The 13803-nt window shown below is 40.6% G+C and overlaps 1 pseudogene; it reads left to right on the plus strand.

The window, feature by feature from the left end:
• The first annotated feature begins 856 nt into the window (after positions 1–856).
• Positions 857–13278, plus strand: LOC118094748 (vomeronasal type-2 receptor 26-like; annotated as a pseudogene).
• The last annotated feature ends 525 nt before the right edge of the window (positions 13279–13803 follow it).

Raw genomic sequence — 13803 nt, forward strand, 5'->3', positions numbered from 1 at the left:
GGCTCCCTCAGCCAATAACGCGAGATGAGTGCCGCAACCCCAGAGTCGGTCACGACTGGACCTAATGGTCAGGGGTCCCTTTACCTTTTCCTTTAAGCCTCCCTGTCATCCTCGAGTGAATAGTGGTATAAAAATTTAATGAATTAATTGACAAACGCCTTAGCAGTCGAACGTTTTGGCTCCCGAACGCTGCAAATCCAGAAGTGAGTGTTTCAGTTTGTGAACATTCTTTTGGAAGCCGAACGTCTGATGGGGCTTCAGTGGCTTCCAGTTGACTGCAGGAAGCTCCTGCAGTCAATCAGAAGCCATGCCTTGGAAGTTGAATGTTTTGGAAATTGAACAGACATCTGGAATGGATTCCATTCAGCTTCCAAGGTATGACTGTAGTAGTAGTAGTAGTAGCCTGGCAGGATTGCATTGTAAGGATTGCTGAGATATATCAAACATATTTTCTTCTCTTCTTCTGATGCAAGTCATGTATTGTACAATGCAATACTCTTGGGAGATTAGTCTGGAACCTTTAATTATCACAAATTACCACTCAGGGACATAATCCATCTAGTCAAGCCTCCTATGGATTTCTGGAGCTCACAAGCACAATCAATAACACAGTCTGAAATTTGATTAAAAAAAATACCCAGTCCTATTAAGTGCTGGTGTGCTGGTTGGTGAATGGGCAGAGCTACAGCTGCCCATCTGATCTTCAGTGATGTATCCAGTCTGGTAGCAGATAATAGATTATTTCCGGTTATTCTGCTTGATGAATCCACCCAAGATGATAGGGGTATTTGCTTTTCTGCTTCTCATTTTGGGTCTCCCTCAAATTGACTGCAAGGCGCCAGCTCCTATGTGCACCATGATAGATCCATTCCTGATCCCACACCAGTATTATAAGAAAGGGGATATAAACATTGACATGATTGCCACACTGAACACCTTCATCATTGATGAAATACCATTCAACAACCAGCCATCAACAAAGATGACAGATGAACTTATGTAAGGAATTATGTAAGGCTGAATAGAATCACATATGTTATACAAGCAGCAACATGATCAGAGAGCAGGGTTGGGGTTTTTTTGTCTTTAGGTTTAATAGCAGATTTATTTAAATTGCATATGGTTTTTCCTTTACACAATGTGCTTGACATTTCTGTGATATTTTTTTTGCTTACAATGCTTTCTTATTCTTCATGATCATTCTACATTCCACATTTTCATCATTCACATCATATTATTTAATGGCCTTCACAATCCCTTCCTATTTCTTCTAAGTATTATAATACATTGATATGAAATTAAAAAGCAGGGTATAATAGAAGAAGTTTTTAGAAGGGTGAGACGAAAGAAAGGAAGGTATCATTACATATAGATGGATTAATTTAAATTAGTAATAAGGGGTTATGTCATCTGACATTTTTATTCCAAAATTGAATGGGCAAGCCACAAAACTTGTTGTGAAGATTATATTTTATAGTATTTCTATTGTATGTCAGCTTTATCACCATAACATTATCCCAGGTTTTCCTCAGCCATTCTACAGTTATGGGGGGGATCTTTGTTTCTCCGTTGCTGGGCTATACATAGTTATACCATTGTCAAAATGTTTATTGCTAGTTGTAGATCAGGATTTATAACTTCAGAACGCATGCAAAGGAGGACTTTTTTTGGGGGGGGGGTGATGGTAATACATAATCATGCAGAATTGTAGCCTCCAAATGTATTGTTTTAACACAGTTCCAAAATATGTATAAAATCTGTAGTAGTTCTTTTACATCTCCAACAGTACATATTTTGACTGCATCTTTTGTTCGGTTTATGTTGAGTAAGGTACCATTGAAATATTTCCTTGTTTTTTTCCCTTTCAAATTAATGCACTCTAGCATAGCTGGAATATTTTTAAATACCAAGTATCATTCTGCATGTGACATTGTTAAACTGAATTTCATTACACACCATTCCTATTTCTTCTTATTTGATGGTTGTGTTTGTGCCCTATTTATCGGGGAGATAAGCATATTCTTTCTATCAATATGTGATCAATATGTGACAAAAGATTCTCAAATGGGATTTAGGGAGTGACCGCTCCCCACATCAAATGGGGGGGGCGACTTTTGCGTGGTCACGCATAGCCCCCTGGATCCCAGTGCGGCTCCTGGTAGTTCAGGAACTGGCTTCACCCTCCCCAGGCAGGATACCTGGGGTCTCCGCCTACCTCAGTCAAAAGCCCTATCCTGCCTGGGGAGGCGTTGCCAGGGGACTGGCCAGGTAAGGGGAAGGACCACCCTGACCACACAATAGCATTCCATGCTTTATCTGCAGTTGTTCCACAATGGACCCAACCCTTTGCACAAAAAGCTGGCACAAAGCACACCAATGTTAATTAAGCCAGAATAAAGTTCCACAATATTCAAACAGGGGTGTTGCTGCTGCTGTGCTAAAAATTGGTGGTGCAAAAACAAGCCTTTAAAAGAGGGTTCTATGCTGGGTTTCCAGGTTATATGACCAATCAGAAAGGACCTAAGATCCAGCCTCTTCACTCCCCGGAATCCTACCTCCTCCATATTCCCAAAACACTTCTTTTGGATACTTGCAATGGCCTTGGTTCAATCAGCTAAGCCCTGCCTGACATGGAATAAGCCAGTTACACTGACATTGTATCTTTGGCTGAGCTGGGGTTGTTCAGGACTTAATATTAGTGAGCTAATGGTAGGATCAGCTCATGAGCCCAAAATCATAAAAATGAGAGATTTCTGATTTTACGTGGCATTAAACACAGGTACAGCTGGCAGTGTAAGTCCTAGAAAAGGGGCATCCTGGGGCTTTACCATGGCAAGACCAGGGACTTAGCCTGGATTCTAAACCCTTTCAGCTAAGTTATGTAACCAGCCTGAAACAATATTTTAAAAGCTTGTTTTCCTTTTACCAGGCAGAGCAGGAGCAGCCTCACTGCTACACAGGGTTTGAAACTGGTGTAACATTGCTTAACTTACTTACACCAGCTAACATCATCATCATTTACCCACCCTTCACCCAAAGCTCCCAGGGCGAGTTATAATAGCAAAACACAACATTTAAAAGAGTTTAAAACAATCTTCAGCAACAAAAATAAGTTGGGTCCTAAAAATATACACCTCGGGTATCAAAAGCCAAAGTGTTGTTGTTGTTTAGTCATTTAGTCATGTCCGACTTTTCATGACCCCATGGACCAGAGCACACCAGGCACTCCTGTCTTCCACTGCCTCCCACAGTTTGGTCAAACTCATGTTCGTAGTTTCGAGAACACTGTCCAAGCATCTTTTCCTCTGTTGTCCCCTTCTCCTTGTGCCCTCAATCTTTCCCAGCATCAGGGTCTTTTCCAGAGAGTCGTCTCTTCTCATGAGGTGGCAAAAGTATTGGAGCCAAAGTATTGGGTAAAGAGGTGCACTTTGGCATCCACCAGAATCTGTATAATGAAGGTGCCAGACACACTTCTGTGGGGAGGGAGTTCCACAGCTTTTAAATGTTCGGCTTTTAGATTTCCATATATATATGGATTTCCATTATATATATATATATATATATATATATATATATATATATATATATATATATATATATATATATATATATATCATTGTTTAAAGAATGTTATTTATTGCTTTTTCTTCTTCCTTTTGGATAAAGTCTTGTCAAATGCATTTTTGCCCAAAACACAATGGGCACACTGAATAAATAAATGACCCATCCCTATTCTGAAAAAGATGGTTGATCCTTTATTATCAAGAATAATACACATGAAACAATTCTTTTCTTTAGGACAAAGTCTAAGAACTACCAGCATATCCTGTCTCTGGTTTTTGCAGTGAATGAGATAAATAAAAACCTGAAGACCATACTAAATGTCAGCCTTGGCTTTCACATTTATGACAGTTATCTAAATGCAAGAATGATCCACCAGAATACTTTGAAACTTCTTTCCAGCCAGAAAACAATTGTTCCCAACTTCAAATGTTTTAAGCAAAAGAATATGATAGCTGTCATCGGAGGACTTAGCTTTGAAATTTCCTTTTACATGACTACTCTTTTAGGCATCTACAAGATTCCACAGGTACAAAGAATCACCTGACCATATAAGCTTTCCATAGATTGTATTACCATATATTTATCCACTAAATAAAATATGATAGTGAACCATTTATCCTTCACAAATAGCTTCATTTCAGATGGTTCTTGGACCTGTTGCAGGGTCACTGAGGAAGATCTTATTGCATTGAGTGGTTGATTGGCAAGCTGTGCCCCCCCCCCATTGTTGATGGTCTCCAATTCCCATCAGCTCCACTGAGCTTTGTCAATAGATAGGGATATGGCAGTTATATTGCAACAATTCTGGAGGATCATAAACTCCCTATCTCTGGGCTAGAAGATGCTCCCTCAGGTATCCTTAATCTAAACTATGTAGGGCTGTAATGGTAAGCACCAGCACTTTAAACTGTCCTTGGGACAATTTATTACCATGTAATTTCATATATGCAGCATATGTGTCCATATATTCAATGTTTTGCCAAGCTTAGTGGCATAACTGCTGCTTTCACTGCTAAGTAGTGTTAGGAACTAAGGCAATGTGGGAAGGTGTATGAAGTGCTTACTTCTTATTGTAGAGAGTCACAATTTTTGATACATAGAAAACCTGCAAACTGTCAGGGACATGGCAGCTTGAACCTTCCAGGGAGGAGAAAGACAGTTGAGAATTACAACAGGGGTTTGAGGGAGGTCACAGCTCAGAGACAGACGAGGGGGAAAGTTGGGAAATAATGGGAGAGGAGGAGGAGGAAGAGGAGCACCAGAGGGGTGACAGCTGACAGACAGTGTCTTTAGAAAGCATTCCAGAAGCCCCCACTCTCAGAACCCAGTGATCCTTGAAAGTAGGAGAGCAAAGAGCTCAAACGCAGAGGGCACTTATCAGCACCCGTAGAAGATATGATGTGATTGACGAATGAGGATGTGGAAGAGATGGGGGAGTGGAGATTCACTCGGGACAATGCCATTATCCATGTTTTAATGTATTTTTAACCTTTTATTGGAAGCCGCCCAGAGTGGCTGGGGAAACTCAGCCAGGTGGGTGAGGTATAAATAAATTATTATTATTATTATTATTATTATTATTATTATTATTATTATTATTATTATTATTAGCTGGGTTCTATAGCCTCTCTCTGTAAATACTGAATCAAAAGTGGATGGTAAGAAACATTTCCTTGTCTTTGTACATTGCTGGCAACCAGCTGTGGGAGTTGCTGGCAGCAACAAACTAATCAACATTTCACATGCATGCCACAAACAAAAAGATAGAGTATGAATTTCTGAAAGTATGACATTTAGCATAAAATGAACTGAAATAATCTAGTACTGTACAATTAAACTACAGAATGAATTCAAGAATTTAAAAATGTGTATACAAAAATGAGAGCAGGTCTGGCAACAAGGAAGGAAAAGAAATGTGGTGTTGTTACATTATTAATCTAATTGCATAATGCCATTGTATGATTATTATTATTTGATTAATGTACAATTTTTATTTGGCTTAGATTGCCTACTGTGTGAATGCTCCAGAGATGGATGATAAAAGCCAGCTCCCTCCATTCTACCGGATGGTGCCCAATGAAGAGTATCAGTATGCAGGGATTGTCAAGCTGCTGCTTCATTTCCAATGGACATGGGTTGGGATCCTCACAATGGAGAACAATAATGGAGAGAAATTCCTGCAGACTTTAATGCCAATGCTTTTGAAGCATGGAATCTGCACAGCCCTCAATGAAAAAATACCAGCCACAACTCATGCTGTAGAGACGTTGAGTTCACTTGACTCTATGCTGGAGAAGGCCAGTTATCTATCCAATTCTGAAGTCAATGTATTGGTAGTAAATGCAGATACTGGTGTCATGACATATTTGACATGGACAATGCTTATATATGCAATGCTGAAAGATATAAAAGTGACATCCATTGGTAAAGTGTGGATAACGACAGCCCAGTGGGATTTCTCAGCTGACGTGGTGCACAGGGCTTTTGACATACAGGTGTTTCATGGTTCATTATCTCTTGCAATACACTCAAATGAAGACTTGGGTTTCAGAAAATTCCTTCAGGTCTTGCATGCTAAGACATCCGAAGACAATGATTTTTTGAGGATCTTCTGGCAGCAAGCATTCAACTGCTCATTTCCTGATTCTAAGGAGGAAGAGATGAGATCAGTTACTTGCACTGGTGAAGAGAAGCTGAACAGTCTCCCAGGGACTCTCTTTGAAATAAGGATGACTGGCCAAAGCTATAGCATCTACAATGCAGTTCATGCCATAGCACATAGCTTACAGAAAATGTACTCATCCAGGCAAAAACACAGAGCAATGTTGGACAGAAGTAGATTGGATCTTCCAGAAGTGCAACCTTGGCAGGTAATTTTCATATCAAAACTAGCTCTCCTGTAATATGTAGTTTGTTGTGTGATGGCACACAATTCAGGAAATCCAGATCCATGTTCCTTATTCCTTAAATACAATGGTCAATCCTGTTCTCAGAAATCTTTCCTTACTCGCCACCTGAAAGCACGGCAGAAGTCATCATTCTGTTGAAGATCAATTCATTTCCCCTCTCAAAGTTATTGATGCTAATCAATGAAGATTCAGGAACTGGATGTTACTATAGGTTGATGAATGAAGAAAGATGTGTTAAGAGAGAATAAGAAAAAGAGCTCGTATCAGATTGCCATGTTGACACTGAAAGCATCGTCTAGGGCAGGCATCCCCAAACTTCAGCCCTCCAGATGTTTTGGACTACAATTCCCATCTTCCCCAACCACTGGTCCTGTTAGCTAGGGATCATGGGAGTTGCAGACCAAAACATCTGGAGGGCCGCAGTTTAGGGATGCCTGGTCTAGGGACACATCACTGTAAAGTTACATTTTAAGTGTATGAATGTGGAGGATAATGTTTGGGATATGCTGGATGGGATGGATTTTGTAAGTGAATGAGCTATTCTCACAATATTTCTGAAATGAAGTGGTATAATAATGTTTAATAACTTTTTCATGGACATTGGAGGAGGCGGGAGTGAGAAAAGAAGAGCTTAAATCAGTGGGCCCATTGGGTTGGGCACTGAACATTCCTAAGAATTTTGGGTATCAGTGGCCTTTCCATTTTCTTAATACAAAAATACTTGTTTTGTAACAGGTTTTTAAAAAGGAACACATTATGGCAACTTTCCCTTTCCTTCTTGCATTTCATTGTGGTTGACATAGTTTGGCTCCCACAATGCACCCTTAGAGCTGTTCCCAGAGCAAAACTCTAATTTTTAAAACCACTTAATAAAGTGGTGGTCTTTTATTAAGCCAGTTCCCACTCCACTTCTGACCTTGCATTGCGCAGCATGCTTTGCAGCCTGTGGTTGAAGCCCCAACAACCATCTGCCTTAAGAACAAATTGCATGACAACATGGGGGGGGGCAACTGAGTGCATTTAGGCACTCACTGACCTTCCCTGTAGTGTGGCTAGGGTGGTCACTTTAGGGCAAAGTAGGATTTTTTGGTTTCTTATTAAGCAATCTATCACTTTGCAGCGAAGACAGGATCTTCTCCATCTGTTCACACCTCCTTTGGTTCTAGGTGATGTGGATTGTGTTTCTGCCCCCTGAGAGGTGGGTATGGTAGGCAGAGCATCCCCTTTTGGAGAAATTCATTATGTTAGTTTGGGTCCAGTTCTCCAATCCGTTAAGGTCATTTTGAAACCTGATTCTGCCTTCTGCAGCATTAGCTGCCCCTCCCACTTTGGTGTCATCTGCAAATTTGATGTTTTGTTTTTGCCTTTGCCACTTTTCATTCTAGCTTCATTCTCTCCTAAGGAGTACCTCATTCAACAATGGTGCTGGAGACACAGTTTCTTTAAATGAGAATGGTGAATTGGCAGCTGGATTTGATATTATAAATTGGGTTACCTTCCCAAACCAATCTTTTTTACGAGTGAAAGTGGGAGAGATGGATCCATACACAACACACGGTCAAACATTCACCATTAATGAAGGGGCTGTCATATGGCACAACACATTTAATCAGGTAGGATAAAAATACAGGTACAGGAAAAAATATTAGTTGGGCATAGTCTTTGGTATCCCATTCTCTTGCAAAAAGATACTTGGTTATGACTGTGAGAGAGAGAACCTGAAGAATGATTTATAAAGGAAATGTTATTAATGCTTGGAGATTGTGGCTGGATGGCTTCATGGGAGCCAACTGAAATTAAATCCTTTGAAGACAGAGGTCCTCTGGCTGGGTTGGGGTGGTATAGGGTTGGGGGACCAACTCCCTTCTCTTGCAGGGGCTCAATTAGTGCCAGTGCCTTCGGTTAAGAGTTTGGGTGTGATCCTTGACCCCTCCCTTTCTATGGAGGTGCAGGTTGCAGCAACAGTCAAGGTGACATTTTTCCATCTTTGCCATATCAAGCAGTTGGTCCCTTACCTTTCCCCAAGCTAGCCACAGTGATCCATGTGACGGTCACCTCCAGGCTTGACTACTGTAACTCACTCTACGCGGGGCTGCCCTTGAAACTGTCCCAGAAACTCCAGCGGGTGCAGAATGTTGCAGCGAGGCTCCTCACGGGGTCCTTGCCATGGGAGCATATTCACCCAGTGCTCTAGCAGCTGTACTGGCTCCCGGTGGAGTATCGGGTCAGGTTTAAGGTGCTGGTTCTGACTTTTAAAGCCCTAGGACCCACATACTTATGGGACCACCTCTCCTGGTATGTCCCGCAGAGGACCCTAAGGTCCATGAATAATAATAGCTAAAGGTCCCGGGCCCTAAAGAAGCCAGATTATCCTCCACCAGGGCCAGGGCTTTTTCAGTGATGCCTCTGACCTGGTGGAATGCTCTGTCCCATGAGACTAGGGCCCTGCAGGACTTGATCCCCTTCTGCAGGGCCTGTAAGACAGAGCTATTCCACCTGGTCTTCAGTTTGAATTAGCCTGATCCTCTACTCCCTTTCCTTTTCCTATGAAGAAACCCTTTTGGGACCCCACATTTAAACTCTTCCCTGGTCTCCTTCCTTGCCCTAGCAGAACCAAACTTGGCCAGTTAACCCTGGTGATTACTTGACCTTTACCAAACTGGGTTTCCCCCCATAAAATGACCCTGAATTTTTTGAATTTTATTGACATGGATGCTATATGTATGTTGTATTTTATGCTGTTTTTAAGCTGTTTTTAAAGTCGCTTTTAATTAATGTTTCATATTTGCTGTTAGCCGCCCTGAGCCCGGTTTTCAAATCAGGAAGGGCGGGGTATAAATAAAAAAGTTTTGTTGTTGTTGTTGTTGTTGTTAATTGAAATTAATATTATTGTTGTTATTTTATCACTATTTATAGGATCAGAAAACCTCTAGCTTGCAGGCCTAATTTTACCCATGAAGCCGTTCCTCACTAATGATGCCACACCTGTTCTACACCTGATGTCAGATGTGATGTCAGGTCAGGGGCAGGTACTGATGTGGCTACAAAGGAACAGTTAAGATTGTAAAGTCAGCTACCAGTTGTTCCTTTTCTTGAGCAAGCCACACTGTCTGTTGGCTGATGGGCAGTGGGATCATGCCTTGGTCAAGTGCACAACGCTGTTTGCACTGAAACTACTTGCTAACACAGGGCTTTTCCTCTCTGTTTTAGCAGCAGTTTCAGTGGGAAAAGATTTGGGCCAATTACAAAAACAGGAGGCAATTATATTGATACAAGTAGTATCATTTCCAGTATTTTTCAAATAATAGTGTTTCATTAAGGAATAACTGAATGAGAGGAATATCTACTGTCATTTCTTGGATAACTTGCTCCAAAAGGAGCCACTACTCAATGATCCTTAGAATTGTACCAGTGGAGTATTTTCATTGGACTGTTTGGATGCTGATGATTATTAATAGTGATGCAGCATGTGATAAGTTTCTTCAAAATGTGAGTCCCATTGTTACTGAGTATGAAGTCAATAACCTCCTCATAGGGAATTTATTTTAAAGGTCTCAAAATGTTTTGCCAAAAGTAGTGCTTACAATTCAGTGAACTAGGTTCACGTTCCTTCACTGTAGGATAACATCTCTGGTTAAAACCTCTTGGAATTTACCTACTGAGATTCATGACTATGGCATCTACTCCAAATGTGACAGTCAAGTGTGGTTTGCTTAGTTAATATAGGCTCAGAATCACCCAGCTTCTGAGCAACTCAGTCAAGAGCACTAACAACAATAATAAGATCGTAACTCTTTTCAAAGCCGTTATGTTCCGTACAGAAGCATTCCTTTAAACCAGCTCCTTTAAAGTAGCTGGTTTTTTGCAAAGCAAACTTAGCTATGTCTACTCAGATATATGTCCCATTCAGTTCAAGGTGTCTCAGGAATTTGTAAATAGAACTGGAGCCTTAGAAACCTCATGGCCCATGATAAGCAACACCATAGTATTAATTTAAAACACCATAGTATTAATTTATTGATTAGAAACAAGAACAATTATTTTCCTCTTTTTGTGGATAGATCCTGCCAACTGCCAAGTGTAATGAAAATTGCCTTCCTGGATACAGCAGAAAAGAGAAAGAGGGGAAGCCATTCTGTTGCTATGATTGTGTACCATGTCCAGATGGGAAGATTTCAAACCAAAAGGGTAGGAAACAATATGTTCAGTTTCGTGAGCATAATTTTTTCTTCATTTTTCTTCTGTCTCCGGTTCGGCTCTCCCAAAAGAATGGTGATGATCCAGTGAGAACACAAATTGCTAATTTGTTATACACAGTAAAAATGTATTGAATAAACAACCAAACTTCTTAACCCTGTATGTTATCCAAACAAAAACAAAAACCCTGTATTTCAAAATAAGCCTCATACATCAAATATATAGTGATTTATTTCCATTTTTTACTGTACAGTGGTACCTTGGGTTACAGACGTTTCAGGTTACAGATGCTTCGGGTTACAGACTCCGCTAACCAGGAAGTGCTTGCTCCAGGTTAAGAACTCTGCCCCAGGATAAGAACAGAAATTGTGCGCCAGCAGCACAGTGGCAGCGGGAGGCCCCATTAGCAAAACACGCCTCAGGTTCAGAACCGTTTCAGGTTAAAAACAGACCTCTGGAACGAATTAAGTTCTTAACCCGAGGTACCACTGTACTGTTGTACAATTTGATTATGCCTCCACCAGCTAAGCAATAAAGGATTTGAATTTGATTAATATTAGAACCATCGTAGTGGTGATTGATTGATTTTGCTTCTTTTTCATTCAATCAAGTTTATAAATATTATTTTATAAGTCTGAGGAATGATAATAAATATCCCAAACAAGCTTTTTGGCACATGCATTTCTGATGTATCATCTACAGCTCAAGAACAATGGTATTTACAACATTAGCAGTGAACATCATGAAGCTTAGGAGGGTCTTTAAAAAAAATAATAATCTTTTTTTATTTATAAGTTGAAGTGGTCTTAAGAATAGACTAAGCAGACAACTAGTGGATCATGTTGTCTGCTTGTCTTTGAGAAAAAGATGTAGAGTTTTTGTTATACATATATATTGCCTCTTATATGAGGGTTTGGTTGTGGTGGTCCACACATAAACACAAAAATAAATAAAGCCAAGAATGTCCTGCAAGGTGGAGTGCTGCTTACCCGTCTATGGGAAGGCGCGGCAGCGTCTTAGAGACCTCACCCCTGCCTTCCCCTAGATTGGTAAGTGAGGTACCATGTTTTGAAGAGGAGACACAAGGAATCTATCACACTTCTAGAGCCTTCATGCCTCCTTCTCAAAGTCCAGTGCCTCACTTACCCAGTTTTGGGGACACAGCGCAAGGGCTCTGGTATGTTGCCAAAGCCCCCACATTGCCTTCTCAAAGTTAGGTAAGCCTATGGTTGCAGCTGTGGGTGGGTGGGGTGGGGAAAATAAATAAAGGGAGAGTGACTTGTCTCCGCTTTCCCTTTATTTATTTATTTATTTATTCATCCATTCCCCATCCAAAGCTGCAATTACATTAGTATACAAAGTGTAAGATGTGAATTATCTTTACCTGCATATGCTTAGGGGCTGTACAACTCCCTTCACCATAAGGCTCAGGTTCTGCCCCCCAAAGGGATGCTAAATAAAGGGAGCAATAAAGGGAAACAGCCAGAGAGCCACTGTATCCTAAACTGGATACATCCTGCCTGACCTTGCCATAGGTTTGCCATCTACAGAGTCACTCTCAGTTGACATTTTTGCATTAGAGTTTGCTATGGTATTTCTGAGATGAAACAGGTGTCATGGATTCAGGAATATTTTTTTTTTTTAAAAAAATAACTTTTGGGATGGGAATTACTAACTATTGAAGGATTTTTTTCCCTGTTTTTCAGACACAGATAACTGTTTCCAGTGCCCAGAAGATCAATTTCCAAACAGAAATAGAGATCAATGCCTCCCTAAGTGACCAAACTTCCTCTCTTTCACAGAAGCTTTGGGAATCTGTTCAGTTTTTTTCAGTTTGTCTTCATCTTTCACCACAGCTTTGGTGCTAGGAATTTTCATCAAGCACAAGAATACTCCCATCGTCAAAGCCAACAATCGGGAACTTACATATTGTCAGCTAGTCTCCCTATTGCTCTGCTTCCTTTGTGCCTTGCTGTTCATTGGTCGGCCCAATGCAGTAACGTGCTACTTAAGACAAATTTCTTTTGCCATCATTTTCTCAGTGGCTGTTTCTACCATATTGGCAAAAACAATAACTGTGGTTGTGGCTTTCATGGCCACCAAACCAGGATCTAAAATGAGGAAATGGGTGGGGAAAGGTTTAGCCAATACTGTTCTTCTCAGCTGCTCCCTTATCCAAGCCATTATTTGTGCTATATGGCTCAGTACCACTCCTCCATTTCCAGATTTTGACATGGACACTATAGCTGAAGAAATTATAGTGGAATGCAATGAGGGATCCATCACAATGTTTTATTGTGTTCTGGGATACTTGGGATTTCTTGCCAGTATCAGCTTCACTGTGGCTTTCCTGGCCAGGAAGTTGCCAGACAGTTTCAATGAAGCTAAGTTCATCACTTTCAGCATGTTGGTGTTTTGCAGCGTTTGGTTGTCCTTTGTTCCAGCATACCTGAGCACTAAGGGGAAATACACAGTGGCTGTGGAGATCTTCTCCATCCTGGCCTCTAGTGCCGGATTACTTGGTTGTATCTTTGCTCCCAAATGCTACATAATTATCCTGAGGCCTTCCTTGAACAGCAGAGAACAGCTAATAAAGAGGAATATATAGGAACTGAAGTGTTAGGATAGTTATTCTTGCACTGGCTCATATTTCCTGGCTCTTGCATTTTCAAGTCTCCTTTTATTTTCACACAGTTCTGCACTTTCATTGTAGTTTATTTTGAACACCCAATATATATTACACATGTATTACACATATATAATTACACTTTGTATCTCTTAAAATGGTCAATGTTCTGTTCAGATCTGTACATCGCCGGATGTTTTGTGAAACAAGCCATTGTATTCTTTGGTCAATAGCTGAATGGGCAGCAAAATCGATGATGTCTCATTCACCTCATGGTGCGGACAAGAAAAGAGCGACCCCAATGGCAGGTTTCACATGTCTTTTTATAGATTCATATACATACCTTAATGTCCTGGCTATGTAAAGATTACCCCCACCAGACACTTTTAAAAGGCTTTCTATTATACATATCTGTTTCCACTTAGCCCTCCACAGTTCATTGTGTTCTCTTCAACTTTTGACACCCTGGCTCACCCACAACTTTGTCTGAAGCTTGTGGTGAAGAGA

The sequence above is a fragment of the Zootoca vivipara genome, chromosome 12 (genome assembly GCF_965207765.1).
Source record: "Zootoca vivipara chromosome 12, rZooViv2.hap1.1, whole genome shotgun sequence".
In the NCBI taxonomy this organism is placed as follows: Eukaryota; Metazoa; Chordata; class Lepidosauria; order Squamata; family Lacertidae; genus Zootoca; species Zootoca vivipara.